Source organism: Palaemon carinicauda, chromosome 26, assembly GCF_036898095.1.
Source record: "Palaemon carinicauda isolate YSFRI2023 chromosome 26, ASM3689809v2, whole genome shotgun sequence".
NCBI lineage: Eukaryota > Metazoa > Arthropoda > Malacostraca > Decapoda > Palaemonidae > Palaemon > Palaemon carinicauda.
In genome coordinates, this window is record NC_090750.1 from 58,645,083 (window position 1) to 58,655,359 (window position 10,277).

Below are 10,277 nucleotides of genomic sequence, written 5' to 3' on the forward strand. Positions count from 1 at the left end.
GATCCCTAAATTTTCAATTCAAAAGCCTTCCAGAAGTTTCCAGGAGCTTTTTTCCAGCTTCCATGATCGTTTCCAGACGCTGAAAGAGCAAAAACTGTGGCAGGAAATCCAGAATTTCTCTGTTTTTAGTAAAGAAAATAGGAATTTTAAGAGAAAAATCATATTAATTAGATTGATCTTACATTGCCAAAGAAACTGCAGATCCCTAAATTTTCAAATCAAAAGCCTTCCTGAAGTTTCCAGAAGTCTTTTTCCAGCTTCTATAATCGTTTCCAGATTCTGGAAGGGGAAAACCCGTGGCAGGAAATCCAGAATTTCTCAATTTTTAGAAAAAAAAAATAGAGAAAAATCATATTACCCAGAATGATCTCACATTTCCAAAGCACTCCAGATGTTTCCAGAAGTCTTTTTCCAGCTTCCATTACCGTTTCCAGACGCTGGAAGGGCAAACACCGTGGCAGGAAATCCAGGCTACATTAATGGGTCGGCCTATCCATGAACATAATATATTCGGCAGCCATGTTGTCTGCGGCTGGCCTGTTATTGGCTAACAGACAGCCATGATGCGCCCTCAAATGTTGCAATTAACGGAGAGACGGACAGACTAAGAGTTTCCTGGACGCTGGAATGCTAAACTTTTAAAATACTGAGGCCGACCATCCTGGATACTGCTCTTTTTTTCTACTTTTTTTTAATGTTGTGGTTTACCTTTGTGTTTGTTTATCGCCTTCTCTCTCTCTCTCTCTCTCTCTCTCTCTCTCTCTCTCTCTCTCTCTCTCTCTCTCTCTCTCTCTCTATCTCCCCTTATATATGTGTATATATTAGACAATTATTAGGTAATATATACATTATTATTATTATTATTATTATTATTATTATTATTATTATTATCATGATTACGATTACGATTTGATTGATATTATTATTATTATTATTATTATTATTATTATTATTATCAATATATTACCTAATGATTTATAGATATCTACTTAGTAACTTATAAACCTGAAATGAATGAACACAAGAATGAATGAACTACTCCAAAACCCCACGACGTAACATAATAACTGAACAACCATCAAACAAATGAATGGACAATACATGAGACAAGCTACGCGAGATTCCTAACCTGTACCGAAACCATATCAATTTTCTACCCCAGTGATGATAAAGAACCCAAGAGCAAAGGGACAATTATCAAGAAGCTGCCTGCATCCGCATGCACCCGGTATACCCTTACACGACACTTAGCGAAGGGGGGAAATGATCCTGCAGATTCTCGGTCTCAGGAGATAATTGTAATTAAGAGAGGTAACCATGAGCCTCCGAGATAGGAAATCAAGTAGGCTGTTATTATTCCCTCTCAAAGGTGTTCCTGAGAGGAGCTTTGTGGCTCCAGGAAACAATAGTCTTCGCTATTTCGCGTCCCGTCTTTTCTTATCGTGCTTTTTTTTTAATCTTTATGGTTTGGTAAGTAATTTTCTGGTGTGGCAGATGTTCATACAGTTCTCATTTCTGTTTCAATGGGAGAAAATTATATATATGTATATGTGTATATATATATATATACATATATATATACATATATATATATACATACATATATGTATATATATATATATATATATATATATATATATATATATATATATATATATTGAATTAAAAGTTCAAGATAGAGACGACTGGCGAAATCAAATCGAGGCCTTTTGCTTTAATAGGCGTAAGAAGAGATGATGATGATATATATTTATATATATATATATATATATATATATATATATATATATATATATATATATATATATAGAGAGAGAGAGAGAGAGAGAGAGAGAGAGAGAGTGTCCTTCATTTTTCACTTCACCTTTGTCTATTCTTGTCAAATCGTTATCATTTTAGATGCTTTATTGACAGATATGAGAGCGAAAGAGGCACTTTTGTGTACCACATCTTCTTTATTCTTAGTTCTCAAGATTACAAGTCATACCCTTGGCTTGTAAGGATGATGATGATTGATAGAGAGAGAGAGAGAGAGAGAGAGAGAGAGAGAGAGAGAGAGAGAGAGAGAGAGAGAGAGAGAGAGAGAATCCAAGCACCCAGTAATAGGCAATCCTGAGGATTCGGAGGCTCCAACTTCACTGTCTCTTTGTATTGAATCCATCAATATTTGATGAACTGACTTTTGACCAAAAAGCGACGAACGTAAGTGTTCCTAAATGGGCTTCATTCAAATGGTTCCTCCCCTTTGGGGAATAATACCATTCCCCCAAGTCCCTCCCAAACCCCCTACCCCAGGGAATGTCATTTGCCATGAAGTGATCCCTTAAGGGTCTCCATTGGCTCCAAACGTCTCTTGTCTATTTTCAATACATCAATCTCCCTTTTCTACTTTTAGTCTCCGGCGATGCATAATGGATGAGAATTTCTGACTTCGAATAAAATGACGCTTTACAATGACTGTGGTTATACGAATGGAGAAACAATATTCTTTTTAGGTTTTTATTTTTTTGTGTGTGTGGATGTAATGGTTCTTCGGATAACAAAGAAGGGGGCGGGGACGCGAGCATGAAAAAAAGCATTGACACTCCCAATCGGATTGTTGTCATTGCTGAGGTTATAAAGCTTCTTCTTCTTCTTCTTCTTCTTCTTCTTCTATTGGGAATCGATGATTGCATGGAGTTATAAATGTGCTTCCCTTACTTGTGAAATACATTCTATACCTCTCAGAAAAAAATGCCGGCGACAGTTTTACATAGTTTAGCATTATAGCGAAGTAAGATGCCACCGATTAATCTTATAATACAATTGCAACTACTGCAATAAAAAACTGTGGCTAATACATATAACGCAAAATAATATTTTTGTTGGAAATCGATGTTCCCGGGAAGAATTATCCAATTATGATGATGTACAGGGAATCATTCCATGAAAAATAATGGCTTTGATAATAAAAGAAATTGGCTTTCAATCTATAATATAAATTGATTGAATATCTTTTGGACCAGTAACAAATCGACTCCCTGTAGATAATACGAGTCACGCCTCGGGTTTTGTGTTTCGCAGATTGAACTACAGATGGCAGCACATTGTTCTGAAAGTCGAAACGTCCTAATTCTTGGACTTGTGTAAACAATCTTTTTCTTATTTGAAACTTTATAAGGTGTATCTAGGAATAGGGAAATAAGTGCATGGTTCTTTGCCTATATTACTCATTTGACTTAATGGTTAAGCTTATTTTGAAATTATTTTTGTCTTGTAAATGTTGTTTTATGGGAATGTATCCTGGTTTAAAGGTTAGCTTTATCATTAGCAGGTTACGTTAATTTGGTAGATAATACAGATATATCCCAGCAAATACAGTAGACACCTAAAACTATTCCTGTAGATTCAGCTGAAAAATTATTATACTATATATTTCCAGTACGTTCTGGCAAAACACTGTTCTTTACATATTTTTGCATATTTTTGATAATTCTATGAGAAACTTCAGGCATTTTCCAAAAGAATGAGACCAACCTGACCTCTCTATGACAAAAAGTAAGGCTGTTAGAGCAATTTAAAAATATATATATAGCAAAATGTGCTCGAAATTTAACCTTACCTTGGGGGTAAAAGGGTTAAAGAATTATGAATATCAGTCTATTTTTTAATTGCCTGCTTTATTTAAAGAATGTATAATTCCATGATACTTCATGTTCCATGATAATTCTTAATGGAATTCCACAAATTCCATAAAAATTTCTATATTTGCAACGCCAGACTGGAATTAGATTCCCTCTCAAACTCGTTAGTTTCTTTGGTCACTGCACTCTCACCATCCTTGTGAGCTAAGGATGGGTTGTTCAGGGGGGCCTATAGGTGTACCTGCTGAGTTATCAGCAGCCATTGTCTGGTCCTTCTTGATCCTAGCTTGGGTGGAGAGGGGGCTTATGCGCTGATCATATATATATAGTCAGTCCATAGGGCATTGTCCTGCTCGATAGGACAATGTCAGTGACCCTTGCCTCTGCCATTCATGAGCGGCTGGGCGCTGATCACATAATATATGGTCAGTCCATAAGGCATTGTCTTGCTCAATAGAACAATGTCAGCGACCCTTGCCTCTGCCATTCATGAGCGGCTGGGCGCTGATCACATAATATATGGTCAGTCCATAAGGCATTGTCTTGCTCAATAGAACAATGTCAGCGACCCTTGCCTCTGCCATTCATGAGCGGCTGGGCGCTGATCACATAATATATGGTCAGTCCATAAGGCATTGTCTTGCTCAATAGAACAATGTCAGCGACCCTTGCCTCTGCCATTCATGAGCGGCTGGCCGCTGATCACATAATATATGGTCAGTCCATAGGGCATTGTCCTGCTCTATGGGACAATGTCAGTGACCCTTGCCTCTGCTATTCATGAGCGACCTTTAAAACCTTTAATTATACACCACTTTAATTTCTGCCTGAAATTTTGAAATGCAGTCAATATTAGTTTTGTATTTTCGAATGTAAGCATTTGTTGTAATGTATTCATGTTCCTTTATGTACTGTATATGTCTTCCACTGCTTTGGGTTAGAGTTCTCTTGCTTAGGGGTACACTCGGGGACACGATTCCATCTTATTTCTCTTCCTCTTGTTTTGTTAAAATTTTTATAGTTTATAATAGGGGATATTTATTTCAATGTTACTGTTCTTGAAATATACTATTTATCCTTGTTTCCTTTCCTCACTGGGTTATTTCCCTGTTGGAGCTCCTGCGCTTATAGCATCCTACTTTTCCAACTAGGGTTGTAGCTTAGCAATTAATGATAAAAATAATAATAATAATAATAACAATAATAATAATAATAATAATAATAATAATAATAATAATATTAATGATAATAATAATAATAATAATAATAAAAATAATAATAAAATTTAATGATAACAACAACAATAATAATAATAATAATACTTATTATAAAATAATAATAATAATAATAATAATAATACTATACATTAACGCATTGCAGATAACATTCAACGTCCTTCGATTCAGCAATCATAGAATACTGTTATCGCCGTCTAAATAATCGCTCTCGAGTCGTTATCGTCTCTATGCCATTCAGTCGGCGAGCAATCATCGCTTGCCGGATACATCTACGATCAATCCCACAGAAAGCATTAAAAAAAAAAAAAAAAAAAATAATCTCTTTTACGGGTCACCTATTCACCACCATTACCGATTATACAACGACTCAAAAAATTGACCTTTGCAGATGCGGTAAGGAATCTATAGAGCTGAAATATGTCTGCCATTAAAGGGATTGGTAAATAATTAAAGCACATGTTGAAAGGTATAGGCGAAAGGCTCCTAGACAGACTAGTTGTGGTCTACGTCATGCCATTTTAGAGCTTCCGGCGCTAGCGCAAACAGCTCAACGAGCTTCAGAGGCGAGGTGGCTTATGCCGAAGCTATGCGTGTCTCCGGTAATTTTCCCGGCGCACAAAGAAGGCTCATTTCGTTTTGATGATATCGGCAATCAGCGAGATTTAGCATCAATACATAACGGCTATTAGAACAAGCCCGGCAGTCCAGATACATCACGTTGGCATGGCTGATTTGAACTTTTCCAGCGACAGCCCATTGAGCGGGCCGGCGAGCTATATCGTAAACCGCCATAAACCTTGAACAGCTCTTTGACAATCCACAGGTACGAGCATATATATGTCAACCTATTTCTCCATCTGGGCGGGCATTTGCCGCTGGCTAACCTTCCATTAGCAATATAAATATTGGAATGGCACAAAAGAACGAACTCCTTGTTCTAAGGAACTCAGGCTAGCGAGCATGGAATCCGGACGTGAATCACAACAGAAATTGTAATCGTTGAATTCGCATTACGGGAATAAAGAATAAAAATAATGGCGAAGCGTTATGCGTTATGCTCCGCCTGTACTTTCTATTGGTTAGTTAGGTTAGGTTTATCATCATTAGAGGGGTTTAGTATCCAAACGGCGTTATTTTGAGGAACTCTGCGTTATTTACGGCGGTGTTACTTTCCAGAGAGCAGGTCATTTGAGTTCCATATCTCACCGAGCAATGGATGGCGTCTTGATAGTATAGAATCAAGCTAGTTATTCTTTATAACAGCTGAGGGAGAAGCTAGAAAGGGGAGGGGAGGGGTTTGGTATAGAATTTCTTTTAATGGAGCGAGAGAGGGAGTTATGGCGGGTTTGAGGGGAGCCTATAGATCATGTTTGGGGGACCTTATAAGCTTATCTGCCTAGCCCTTCTTGGTCCGAGCTTGAGTGCTTGGGTGGAGAGGGGGCTTAGGCTCCGCTCATATGTATATATGGTCAGTCTCTAGGTCATTGTCCTGCTTGATAGGGCAATGGCACTGTCCCTAGCCTCTGCCATTCATGAGCGGCCTTCAAACCTTTAAATCCATTCTTAGAAAACTCTTTTACATGTTAAAGATAAGTCATGAAAATCAGCAGATTCTTCACCATCTAACATTCCATGTCTGAGACTTTAATGCACAATGTAATTGGAACAGAGCAGAAATTCCATTACAGGTATTTTAGTCTTCAGAATTGATATTATACAACCTATGGTATGTTCAACACTTCCTCAGAATGTACAGGCCTATAAAAAACATTATTATTATTATTATTATTATTATTATTATTATTATTATTATTATTATTATTATCGTTGTTGTTATTATTATTATTATTATTATTATTATTATTATTATTATTGTTGTTGTTGTTGTTGTTGTTGTTGTTGTTGTTGTTGTTGTTATTATTATGATTATTATTATCATTATTATTATTATTATTATTATTATTATTATTATTATTGGTTTTGTTGTTGTTGTTTTTACTACTACAACTATTATTATTATTATTATTATTATTATTATTATTATTATTATTATTATTATTATCATTGGTTAACACAGCTAAGTAAATAACCAACTGATTATTATGTATTGTAATAAACATTCGAACTCTGACAGAAATCGTAAGTTATTCTTCAGACACACGGATGAGTAACGGCCACAAATACGCTATTATTTTCACTGCGTTTCACTCGAGTAACGACTTAAACATAAAATCAATAAAAGAATAAAACTACGAATGTATGAATCCACACATACAGTAATTCTATCAAGTCTTAGAGGAAAAGGAAAATGGAAATCACTATAGTTTAGCGCCGGAAGTAGCGATATGTAAGGTCAATAAACATAAATATTTCGCCTCTATTTTGCGTAGAAGTGAATGTGTTTGAATAGATTGAGCCGAAATCAACAAATGTTGAAGTTTGTTCGGGAAATATCTTGCGTGATTCTATTGAGTAGAATTAGATCAATGACAAACTTTCCTTCGCCAACAAAAATTGTTTGGGGGATTGAAGTCTATGAAAGTGTAACCAATGGGAGGGAAAAAATCTATGAAATTGTGAGCAAATGGAGGGATGAAAGTCTATGAAATTATAACCAAATGGAAGGATGGAAATCTATGAAATTGTAACTAAGGGAAAGGATAGAAAATCTATGAAATTGTAATTAAGGGTAGAGGAAAAAATCTATGAAATTGTAAACAAATGGAGAGATGAAAGTCTATGAAATTGCAACTAAATGGAGAGATGCAAATCTATGAAACTCTAACCAAGGGGAGTACAAAAATCCATGAAACTGTAACCACGGGGAGTGATGAATATCTATGTAACTCCAACCAAATGGAGGGATAAAAATCTATGAAACTGTAACCAAATGCAGGGATAAAAATCTATGAAACTCCAACCAAATGGAGAGATAAAATCTATGAAACTCCAACCAAATGGAGGGATAAAAATCTATGAAACTCTAACCAAATGCAGGGATAAAAATCTATGAAACTCTAACCAAGGGGAGTACAAAAATCTATGAAACTGTAACCATGGGGAGTGATAAATATCTATGTAACTCAAACCAAATGGAGGGATAAGAATCTATGAAACTGTAACCAAACACAGGGATAAAATATCTATGAAACTGTAACCAAGGCCCCCGCTGATGTGGCGATCGAAGAACTAATGGGTATAATAAAAAAGATGTCATGAAAAGGCGTAAAGAATATCCATGTTTATTCTTATGCCATCAACTTATAATGAGATGTAATGGCCTTTCATTACATCAACAATGGTCTCGTTGAATCAATAAACGTCTGGTAACGTTCTTTTTTATATATTTACTCTTTCTATATCGATAGTGAAGGGTGAATAGATTTACATGATGGGTCGTAAGACTTTCTAGAAAGGAGCATTTGAATATGAAAATGCTTTGAAAATGTCTACTGGTTATGTAAAAAATTCTGTATATGTTTTTATGACGGTATTAAGATAAGCAAACACACACATCATTAGCCTTAGCCAGTCCAACGCAGGACAAAGGCCTCAGACATGACCTTCGACCGCAGAAAGGCCTCAGACATTACTTTCCACCGCAGGACAAAGGCCTCAGACATGACCTTCCACTGCAGGACAAAGGCCTCAGACATGACAAAGGCCTCAGACATGACATTCCACCGCAGGACACAGGCCTCAAACATGACAAAGGCTTCAGACATGACATTCCACCGCAGGACAAAGGCTTCAGACATGACCTTCCACCACAGGACAAAGGCTTCAGACAGGACCTTCCACCGCAGGACACAGGCCTCAAACATGACAAAGGCTTCAGACATGACATTCCACCGCAGGACAAAGGCTTCAGACATGACATTCCACCGCAGGACACAGGCCTCAAACATGACAAAGGCTTCAGACATGACATTCCACTGCAGGATAAAGGCTTCAGACATGACATTCCACCGCAGGACAAAGGCTTCAGACATGACCTTCCACCGCAGGACAAAGGCCCCAGACATGACCTTCCACCGCTGGACAAAGGCCTCAGACATGACCTTCTACCGCAGGACAAAGGCCTCAGACATGACCTTCAACCGGAGGACAAAGGCCTCAGACATGACCTTCCACCGCTGGACAAAGGCCTCAGACATGACAAAGGGCTCAGACATGACATTCCACTGCAGGACAAAGGCCTCAGACATGACATTCCACTGCAGGACAAAGGCCTCAGACATGACAAAGGCTTCAGACATGACCTTCGACTGGAGGACAATGGCCTCAGACATTACCTTCCACCGCTGGACAAAGGCCTCGGACATTACCTTCCACCACAGGACAAAGGCCTCAGACATTACCTTCCACCGCTGGACAAAGGCCTCAGACATGACAAAGGCTTTAGACATGACCTTCCACCGCAGGACAAAGGCCTCAAACATTACCTTCCACCTCAGGACAAAAGGCCGCAGACATAGCCATCCACTTGCGTATGTTTATGGTCTTTCTGTGCCTATCTATACCTGCAAATTTACTTAGCTCGTCAGTCCATTGTCATCTCTTCCTTCCCCTGCTCCGTTTGCAATCTCTACGGACCCTATCTTTTATTCTTAATGTCCACCTATTATCTGTCATTCTCATTACATGTTCTGTCCACGTCCATTGGTTTTTCTTGCATGTTGCTTGAATATTATACAATTTAGTTTGCTCTCGTATCCATTTTGCTTTTTATCTGACTCTTAGTGTTATTCTCCTCATTATTCTTTCCGTTGCTCTTGAGATGTAATCAGCTCATGTTCTAAGGCTTTAGAAAGGCTCAAAGTTTCTGATGCAGTAGTTGATACTGATTTAATAAATTTTTCTTTTTTAGAGAAAGTGGCATTTTACCAAAAGCTCTCTATCCCATGCTTACTCTTCTTTTAATTTCGGTCTCATGTCTTGGGGGAACACTTACTGTCTGTCCTAAGTATGTTTATTCAATAACAATCACTAGAGGCTTGTCCATAAACCTCATTTGTTGTGTCTGAATTTCATTGAAAATTGCCATAGTTTTACTCATATTCATTTTCAGTTTTACATTTGTATACTGTTTTTTATTAAATGTATAAAGGGATTTTATAGAAAGGATCTCAATGATATCAAGGAAAAATATCTAAAAATCGTAAAATATTGAAAAATGCGTAAATGAAGTAATTGATTTATTTCAGATTAAAAATAAGATTACAGCAGAAAAACTTGATATGGAAATATTCTTTCTTGTTTCCTTCCCTCACTAGGCTATTTTTCCTATTAAGGCCCCTGGGCTTATAGCATCCTGCCTTTCCAACTAGGCTTGTAGCTTAGCAAGTAATAATAATAATAATAATAATAATAATAATAATGTTACTGTTATTGAAATATTTTTCACTTGTTTCCT